The sequence below is a fragment of the Zootoca vivipara genome, chromosome 2 (genome assembly GCF_963506605.1).
Source record: "Zootoca vivipara chromosome 2, rZooViv1.1, whole genome shotgun sequence".
Taxonomy (NCBI): domain Eukaryota; kingdom Metazoa; phylum Chordata; class Lepidosauria; order Squamata; family Lacertidae; genus Zootoca; species Zootoca vivipara.
In genome coordinates, this window is record NC_083277.1 from 10,587,619 (window position 1) to 10,598,417 (window position 10,799).

At 47.0% G+C, this 10,799-nt stretch overlaps 1 pseudogene; it reads right to left on the minus strand.

The window, feature by feature from the left end:
- LOC132591589 (zinc finger protein 729-like) overlaps window positions 1–9,257 on the minus strand; it is a 41,604-nt pseudogene extending 32,347 nt beyond the window's left edge.
- Window positions 9,258–10,799: the final 1,542 nt, after the last annotated feature.

Consider the following 10,799-nt stretch of genomic DNA (forward strand, 5'->3'; position numbering starts at 1 on the left):
TCAACTTACTGGGGAACAACCATCACCCTCCAAACGCATCAATGAACAGAACATTGACCACCAACTACCACCGAAAAGAAGTTACACAAAAAGGGACTCCACATGGACCCCTCCTGATGGACGCAATACCACACTAGATCTGTACATCGAATGCTTCCGCCACAGAATCCAAACGGATGTGACCAGAAAACACCATCGCTTACAACAAAATCTAAACCATGCTGAAAGGAGAGCCATAGAAAATCTCAGGAACAACCCAGACATTATAATTAAAGAGGCAGACAAGGGTGGAGCTGTCGTCATCATGAACAAAACTGATTACATCCAGGAGGCCGACAGACAACTTTCCAATACTGCCTTTTACATGAAATTGGACTCAGACCCCACACAAGCATACAAAAAAGAACTGAACAAGATTATTAAGGAGCTACCCCTACACATCCAAGAACAGATCCTCACAAACACACCAGCGGAACCTCGGCCAGGAACTTTCTATCTTCTACCCAAAATACACAAACCAGGAAACCCAGGACGCCCCATCATCTCAGGTATTGGCACCATTACAGTGGGTGTTTCCGGCTATATGGACTCTGTTCTGAAACCATATGCTATCAGTGCTCCCAGCTACGTACGTGACACCACAGATTTTCTGAGGAAAATACAATATTTGAACAATCTTCCTAACAATACTATACTAGCCACTATGGATGTGGAATCTCTATATACCAACATCCCACACAATGATGGTTTACAAGCCATAAGGAACACCATTTCAGATAAAACCACAGCGGACTTTGCTACCAAACTCTGCCACTTTGTCCTTACCCACAACCACTTCAAATTTGGTGATGACCTGTTCCTCCAGATCAGCGGCACAGCCATGGGCACCCGCATGGCCCCACAGTATGCCAACATCTTCATGGCAGATTTAGAACAACGTTTCCTTAACTCCTACCCACTCAAACCTCTCCTGTACCTGCGATACATTGACGATATTTTTATTATCTGGACACATGGACAACAGACCCTGGAAACCTTCCACCAGACATTCAATGACTTTCACCCCACCATCAACCTAACAATGAACCAATCTATGCAAGAAATACATTTTTTGGACACTACTATAAAAATACAGGATGGACATATAGACACCACCTTATACAGAAAACCAACTGACCGACAAACATATCTACATGCTTCTAGCTACCATCCCAAACATACCAAACAATCCATCGTATACAGCCAGGCCTTACGTTACAACCGCATCTGTTCCAACTCTACAGACAGAGAATCTCACCTAAGAGATCTACAGCAAACCTTTTTAGAACTAAAATATCCACCTGATGAAGTTAAACAACAGATCAACAGAGCCAGACAGATACCTAGAGAGAACCTGCTGCAAGACAGACCCAAAAAAGAAAATAACAGAACACCACTAGTCACCACATACAGCTCCCAAGCTAAAACAGTACAACGCATCATCAGAGATCTACAGCCTCTCCTGGACAATGACCGCTCCCTTTCTCAAGCTCTGGGAGGAAGACCTTTCATTGCCTACAGACAGCCACCCAATCTTAAACAACTCCTCACCCACAATAATACAACCACCAGACTTAACATGGACACTGGTACCAGAGCCTGCAATAAACCCAGATGCCAACTTTGCTGCCACATACACCCAGACAACACCATTATTGGCCCCAACAACATCCAACATACCATCTCAGGACTATTTAATTGCTCATCCTCTAACATTGTGTATGCCATCAAATGCCAACAGTGCCCTTCAGCTCTCTATATTGGACAAACAGGCCAAACCCTACGCCAAAGGATAAATGGACATAAATCTGACATCAGGAACCAGAAGACAGAAAAACCAGTAGGAGAACACTTCAATCTCCCAGGACATTCTATACAAGATCTCAAAGTAGCTGTCTTACTACAAAAGAATTTCAGAAATAGACTGGAAAGAGAAGTTGCTGAATTGCAACTTATCACCAAGCTCAAAACCATGGAGGGACCTGGTTTGAACAGAGATATCGGATTCTTATCTCATTATACATGATAAGCGATCTTCAGCCATCTCAACCCTTGCTTTTTCATGCAAAACCATTTGCAGTCGTTTACGGTCATCAACAGCTATCAGTCAGTCAATCACCCATTTCCACCACCCTTCTGAGTGATCCCCCCTCCCCATCCCCACCCCTCCCCACCCCTTCTCTACATAAGTGCCTGGAAACTTCCATTTCACTGTATCTGAAGAAGTGTGCATGCACACGAAAGCTCATACCAAAATAAAAACTTAGTTGGTCTTTAAGGTGCTACTGAAGGAATTTTTTTTATTTTACTTCGATCCAGACCAACACGGCTACCTACCTGTAACCTAACCTCTCACCAGCAAAAGAACACAAGCGAATAAAGGAGAACCTACACAAACAAAGCTGATATCAAGCTCTACATATATTAAGCAAAACAGAAACATCATCACCTAATCCCACCCCATCCACCCTCCCACCCCCTATTTTCCTCGTTTTCCCTCTTTCTTCTTAGTGTCTTAACAAATGAAACTGATTTGCAAAAATGATACATGTAAAAATATGAGATACACTGCACACACCTTTGTAATTCAAGAAATCTTTAATAAAAAATTATAAATACCAAAAACAGACAGACCTCAGTGCTACACTGAAAACGGAAGTGTGGCACTGAAAACAGAAGTTTGGCACGCATATTGGAAGTGTAACACTCAATACGGAGCACATTCGGCTTCCGAAAAGAGTTCAGAAACCAGAACCCTTACTTTCAAGCCATTTGAGAACCAAGGTACCACTGTATTAAGAAGCATTATTGCTTAGGACCAGGAGGGCAGAGCACAGACACCAGTCTAATCTGTTTTTTCAAGCTATCTAAGTTGCTGGCCGTCACTGTCCTCTGTAGGATGGAAGTCCATAGATTAACTATGCTTCTGTTGATTCATCTTTTGTAGCCCTGAAAGGCTGATAAATGTATTATGGCCTAAGCCAGGGGTCCCCAAACTACGGCCCCCGGGCCGGATGCGGCCCAATCGGCCTTCCAATCCGGCCCGCGACGACCCCCGCCGCCCGCTGCCGCCGCCCGCTCTCACGGCGCGCGGCGCAGCGGCGATCTGAAAAATCGGCAAAAAATCGCCGAAAATCCTTTGTGCGCATGCGTACGGGCCTCTCCCGACCCGGAAGAGGTCATTTCTGGTGCACTTCCGGGTCGGGGGAGGCCCATACGCATGCGCACAAGCGATTTTCGCCAATTTTTTTTTCGCCCGTGTGCGTGTGCGCATGCGCACGGGCGAGCACTCCCCCGCCCTCCGGCCCGCTGCGCGCGCACTCCCCTGCAGTCCGGCCCACCGCGCGGTCGGCGCGGCGGGCACCGGCCCGCCGCTCCGTAAGTCTGGGGACCCCTGGCCTAAGCTTTTGTGGGCTGCAGTCGGACAAAGTGGACTCTTGACCAGGAAAGTGTTGGAGATTCATTCCCCATGTGCAGTCATAGGTTTGTTGTCTATAATATGACTGTATGTGTTTTGTTCCCACAGAGTGGGAAGTGACATAGACAGGATATTTGTCTTACGGTGTCCTGAAGTGGGACTGTTGTTCTTTGTTCTTTTTCTTTGCTGTCTGATGCTAGAGAGAGAGGGAGCCATGTTGCAGTGCTCTAGATCAGGCGTCCCCAAACTTCGGCCCTCCAGATGTTTTGGACTACAATTCCCATCTTCCCCGACCACTGGTCCTGTTAGCTAGGGATCATGGGAGTTGTAGGCCAAAACATCTGGAGGGCCACAGTTTGGGGATGCCTGCTCTAGATCTAGCATCTAGATCAAGGGAAGTAATAGTACCACTGTATTCTGCTCTGGTCAGACCTCACCTGGAGTACTGTGCTCAGTTCTGGGCACCACAGTTCAAGAAGGATACTGACAAGCTGGAACGTTTCCAGAAGAGGGCAACCAAAATGGTCAAAGGCCTGGAAACAATGCCTTATGAGGAACAGCTTAGGGAGCTGGGTATGTTTAGTCTGGAGAAGAGAAGGTTAAGGGGTGATATGATAGCCATGTTCAAATATATAAAAGGATGTCATATAGACGAGGGAGAAAGGTTGTTTTCTGGTGCCCCAGAGAAGCAGACACGGAGCAATGGATTCAAACTACAGTACAAGAAAGAAGATTCCACCTAAACATTAGGAAGAACTTCCTGACAGTAAGAGCTGTTCGGCAGTGGAATTTGCTACCAAGGAGTGTGATGGAGTCTCCTTCTTTGGAGGTCATTAAGCAGAGGCTTGACAGGCATATGTCAAGAATGCTTTGATGGTGTTTCCTGCTTGGCAGAGGGTTGGACTGGATGGCCCTTGTGGTCTCTTCCAACTCTATGATTCTGTGTGTTTATATGTAAATAAAGAAGATTAGCCAAATGCTGTGCTACTGAGTTCTGTTACCCAACTGCGCAAACCTCTGCAGCTCCATGAAGTGTGCTGGTGTCAGTTGGCACCAGTCGCTGTGATGTTCGGGCTGAAGAATGCTTGAGAAACTCCCAAACGATCGCCCAGGAGGGAGGGAACATGCCAGTTGGGCATGTGTCTCTGCCAAGGTTCGACTTGCAAGTAGGCAACCTTCTGACAGAAAGCTGGTGCCACTATAAACTTGTGAGTCTCTTTGTTGGCTTTGTGTACTTATTTTGAAATTCGTACCAAGTTTGTACCACAGTATCTCCATGGAAGCTTAGAGAAGGACAAAATTATAGCGGTGCTATAAATTATTATCCTATCACTCACTCTCATACACAACCCCAGTCTGTTAAGATTGGCAAGTTTACACAATTCGCTTATCCTTCTTTTTCCTGGCCCTCCCTCCACACAAGACATGCTTACAGATTCAGTGCTTCTGTGTATACCCATGGCATGCAAAACATAATGGGGAAGAAAACTATGGGAGGAATTCAGTATTGTGCTGTGTCAATCACTCCATCACAGAAAGCATGTCAGCTTCCTAGATGTAATGGTTCTCCCTCTCCTCTCTCCATGCATTTAACGTTGCATCTACTTTGGTTCCAAGAGGAGTTTTCTGCCTAGGGACTGATCATTGGGCTTTCCTCCCACAGCATCCTTCTCCAACTGGATGCCCTCTGGAAGTTGTTAGACCCCCCAACCCTTACCCAGAAAGCTGGTCTCTTCTTCACTCTCTCCCTCAGGCTTTGCAGAGAGATGGATGTTTTCTGTGGCCAAGGGATCCTGCTCAGAATTTGGAGAATGGAAAACCACATCTTCCACAGGCCACAATTCCTGGAACAGAGATCAGGATGCAGATTAGGACGTCAGGAAAAGCTCAAGAAGTTGATTGGCAGAGACCCTGGGTGGGTTAATAATGTTACAGAGCTTTTGGACAGAACTGTAGGCTGCCTTCCTATACATGCTTTCCTGGAAGTAAGTCCCACTGAACTCAATGTGGATTGCTTCCGAGTAGGCCTCTGCAGGACTGCCCTATTAAAGTGTATTCAGAATGCTTCACATGTGTTGGTCCATTCTGAACTATTGTGTCTCGACTCAATGAGGAGGGATTTGAAGAAGCCTTTCACCTGACTGCACAGCCCCTTTGCAGTGGGAACAGTCAAACCACAAAGGCACTGATCAACCAGAGTTTCCTGTTTTGACCAAACACAGTTTGAAGTTAGCTTAATATCCCAGCTTGTTCCAAATCTGGCAGCTGTAGTTTCCTGGTTTGGGCAAAATGGAAAGTTTATTAGTTATGGCTTATAAGAGACTTCCTGGTTTCATCACAGTTCACCATCAGGACAGCCAATCATGAGGTAAACTGGGACAATTGGCTCAGGTGGTAGATGCAGGGGGAGATGGGACTAGCACATTCCCAGTTCCCCTGTTTGTTAGCCTTGCTCCCAGTGCAGGACCACTGATGGTAAATTTGTAGTGCAGACTTCCAAAAAATAGCAAGGAGAGACAAGAGGGCCTTCTTAAATGAGCAATGCAAAGAAATAGAGGAAAACAACAGAATGGGAAAAACCAGAGATCTGTTCAAGAAAATTGGAGATATGAAAAGAACATTTCGTACAAAGATTACCATAATAAAGGACAAAAGTGGAAAGGACCTAACAGAAGCAGAAGACATCAAGAAGAGGAGGCAAGAATACACTGAGGAATTATACCAGAAAGATATGGAGGTCTCGTACACCCCAGGTAGTGTGGTTGCTGACCTTGAGCCAGACATCCTGGAGAGTGAAGTCAAATGGGCCTTAGAAAGCACCGCTAATAACAAGGCCAGTGGAAGTGATGGTATTCCAGCTGAACTATTTAAAATTTTAAAAGATGATGCTGTTGAGGTGCTACCAGCAAGTTTGGAAAACTCAGCAGTGGCCAGAGGATTGGAGAAGATCAGTCTACATCCCAATCCCAAAGAAGGGCAGTGCTAAAGAATGCTCCAACTACCGCACAATTGCACTCATTTCACACGCTAGCAAGGTTATGCTTAAAATTCTACAAGGCAGGCTTAAGCAGTATGTGGAACAAGAACTCCGAGAAGTGCAAGCTGGATTTCGAAGGGGCAGAGGAATCAGAGACCAAATTGCAAACATGTGCTAGATTATGGAGAAGGCAAGAGAGTTCCAGAAAAACATCTACTTCTGCTTCATTGACTACCGAAAAGCACTTGACTGTGTCGACCACAGCAAACTATGGCAAGTTCTTAAAGAAATGGGAGTGCCTAATCACTTCATCTGTCTCCTGAGAAATCTCTATGTGGGACAAGAAGCTACAGTTAGAACTGGATATGGAATAACTGATTGGTTCAAAATTGGGAAAGGAGTATGACAAGGCTGTATATTGTCTCCCTGCTTATTTAACTTATATGCAGAATTCATCATGCGAAAGGCTGGACTGGATGAATCCCAAGCCGGAATTAAGATTGCGAAATATCAACAACCTCAGATATGCTGATGACACAACCTTGATGGCAGAAAGTGAGGAGGAATTAAAGAACCTTTTAATGAGGGTGAAAGAGGAGAGCGCAAAATATGCTCTGAAGCTCAACATCAAAAAAACCAAGATCATGGCCACTGGTTCCATCACCTCCTGGCAAATAGAAGGGGAAGAAATGGAGGCAATGAGAGATTTTGCTTTCTTGGGCTCCTTGATCACCGCAGATGGTGACAGCAGTCACGAAATTAAAAGACACCTGCTTCTTGGGAGAAAAGCAATGACAAACCTAGACAGCATCTTAAAAAGCAGAGACATCACCTTGCCAACAAAGGTCCGTATAGTTAAAGCTATGGTTTCCCCAGTAGTGATGTATGGAAGTGAAAGCTGGACCATAAAGAAGGCTGATCACTGAAGAATTTATGCTTTTGAATTATGGTACTGGAGGAGACTCTTGAGAGCCCCATGGACTGCAAGAAGATCAAACCTATCCATTCTTAAGGAAATCAGCCCTGTGTGCTCACTGGAAGGACAAATCCTGAAGCTGAGGCTCTAATACTTTGGCCACCTCATGAGAAGAGAAGACTCCCTGGAAAAGACCCTGATTCTGGGAAAGATTGAGGACGAGATGGTTGGACAGTGTTCTCAAAGCTACCAACATGAATCTGACCAAACTGCGGGAGGCAGTGGAAGACAGGAGTGCTTGGTGTGCTATGGTCCATGGGGTCACAAAGAGTCGGACACGACTAAACAACTAAACAGCAACAACCACCCATGCAGAGGCCTTCTCTTTGGCCCTATCTCACTAAATAATCCTTCCTGCAGTGATGCAGGTAAAGTAAGCTGCTTAGGTAAAGTAAGAAGACTAGAAGATATGATCGCAAACCTCCCATGTAAAGTTTGGTCTAGGAAGCCTTTTTAAAGTGGATTAGTGAGAAAATGCAGGGAGGATGAATATTCACCACCATAGCTAAACAGAACCTCCATGCCTAGAGGCACTGGACCTTTGACCTCCAGATGCTGGAAACCCAGGTGAGAGGAGGGCACTTACCTTTCTCGGAAGCCCCTCAGTGTCTTGGAGCTGCAGCAGGAAGTCCTCAGCGAGGGTCGCTGCCTGGGCGCAGGTCTGGTCTGTCCCCCCTGTTCTCCCGCTGGGCCACCGGCTGGCAGCTGCAGCTCCCCTTATGGAGGCTAGAAGGACACCATCAATGGAGTGGGGAGGACTTGAACGAGGGGGGTGCATCGTCTTTGGGAAATCCTGCCACTGGGCATCCAAGTGCTGCTGTGGCTGCCCCTCTTCTGCCTCCTGCTTAATTTGGTGTAAATCTGCATGAGGCAGACGATCCCTGATGGTCCCAACTTGGTCCGCAGGAGATTTTTTTCCTTTGGACTCCAGTCTTTTCCTCTTTGGTCCCTGTTCCTCCATTTTCACATCACTCTGCTGCACAAGACAAAACACCAGGGGAGATTAAAACACAAAAACCAACTTTAAATGTTGTTGTTTTTTTAAAAATTGGAAACATGCTTTTGGACAATTCATCTTTTTAAAGGGAATATATCATGATGATCATCCCCTCTATTGCCAATCCTCACATCACTAAAGGATGCCAAATACATGACGGAAGAATTATGCACGGTGTGCAGGAAAGGGAGGGATAAAATCTTTTCTTCCTCTCTCGTAACACCAGAACTACCGGTAGCAGACATCGGCTGAAGATGGAAGTCAGGACAGGATTCAGGAGTCTTCTTCATGTCGTGCATAGTTAAACTATGGAAGTCACTTCCACAAGAGGCTGTGATGGCCATCAAATTGAAAGAGGATGATAAAAATTCACGGCTGTCATGTTGTTTTGCCTCCACTGTTGGAGGGAGCATGATTCTGAACGCCAATTTCTAGGAACCACAGCTGGGGAGAGCCATTCGTCTTGGACCCCTCATTGTGCCCCTTGAGCTCAGCATCGCCTAAAGCAGGCTTCCTCAAACTCTGCCCTCCAGATGTTTTGAGACTACTATTCCCAACATCCCCGACCACTGGTCCTGCTAGCTAGGGATCATGGGAGTTGTAGGCCAAAAACATGAGGAGGGCCGAGTTTGAGGAAGCCTGGTCTAAAGGGAGCAGCTCCCCAGGGTCTCAGGCAGGGTCCGTGCCAGCCTTGCCTAGAGATGTTTGTCCCTGTGCCCTCGCGCAGACGCCCTGCACCCGAGCTGAGCCCCTTCCCCTTCCTGCTCGGTTGGACTCGGGGCCTGATCCTGCCAGGCGAGGCGCACGTGCTCTCCTCCTCCTCAACTTGCGCCTCCTTCCTGCCCCCCCCCCGGGCCTCCTGTACCTCTGACTCCTCCTCGCTCCGTCCCTGCACTGGAATCCGGCTCCTCTCCGGGGAAACTCGCCAGGCCACTGCCCGCTGCTCCTCCACTCTCCTCGGCGGGGGGACAGGAAAGTGCAGCCGCTCTCGAGTCCCCCTGCCTGGCCCCGTTTCCTGCCTCTCTGAGCATCGGAGCTCGCTGGCTGTGGGTTGGGCCATGGGAGGCTGCAGGGCTGGATGCGCCCCCTTGCAAGGCGAATGCATCGTGCAGGCGTTGAAACTTCCCTGCTGCTTCCCCTGCCCTCGTATTTGCAGCACGCTGCTTCTGATACTGGAGGTTCTGCTCTTCACTGTCAGGGCAAATATATTAACCCTATGAGATCTGTTCTATTCCTAGCTCTGGAGCAGCAGGGAAGAAGCTTTGCACCCTTCTGCAGGGATGTTCACACGCCAGCAGCTGTGTTCCTGCGCACACAAATCGCTGAGCTGTCGGCGTAACAACAAGAACAACAACAAATTATTTATACCCTGCCCATCTGGCTGGGTTTCCCTAGCCACTCTGGGCAGCTCCCAACAGATTTTTTTTAAACAAATAGAATAAAACATCAAACATTAAAAACTTCCCTAAACAGGGCTGCCTTCAGATGTCTTCTAAACTCAGGGTTCGAGCCCCATGGGAGATAAAGTGAAAATGAAGTGTAATGTTACCTTGACATTGTGTACACAGTATTCCAATGGTTTAAACACCCCACAAAAATCCCTTCCCGTTTCTATACCCTTTCTGTATCTTATCTAATTAGTGGGTTTAAAAAGATTTTTCTCAAAATTTATTATATAATTGGAATAGATCTGGCATCTTATACAAGCTATCCAGGATATTGTACTACGTCTACTTGTAAAATAACACACGAAAGCTCATACCAAAATAAAAACTTAGTTGGTCTTCAAGGTGCTACTGAAGGAATTTTATTATTTTGCTTCGACTCAGACCAACACGGCTACCTACTTGCAACTATGTCTACTTGTGATCAGGTGTGCAGTCACTGGTTTCTAAATCCTCATCATGAAAAATTCCTGAAATGCCATTTTAGGTAAAATAAGCAAGTTCAGATCAAGTGTATTATATAAGTGTAGTATGTGATACAGTGGTACCTTGCAAGACGAAATTAATTCGTTCCATGAGTCATTTCATTTTATGAAAATCCCTGTTCCCCGTCAAACTTCTCCCCATGGCGGCTCAGCTCTAGCGCTGGGATCCTCTGCTCCTGAACCCAGCGCTAGAGCTGAGCCACTGGCAAACCTCAGCCATCCGTACAGGGATGTGGCTGCCAAGCAGAGGAGCCCCGGCAAGCAGCGCCCACTGCACTTCGGCTCCGGGGGGCTGGCGGTGGTGCTTGCTCGCTTGGTTCGGGGAAGACAGGCGGCAACAGCGCCGGCAAGTGAGCAAGCGCCGCCGCCGCCTCCAGTCCCCGGAGCCGAAGCACAGCAGGGCAGGCAGGCAGGCAGCCCCGGCAAGCAGCTTCGTCTTTCAAAGCACGGCCATAAACGAAT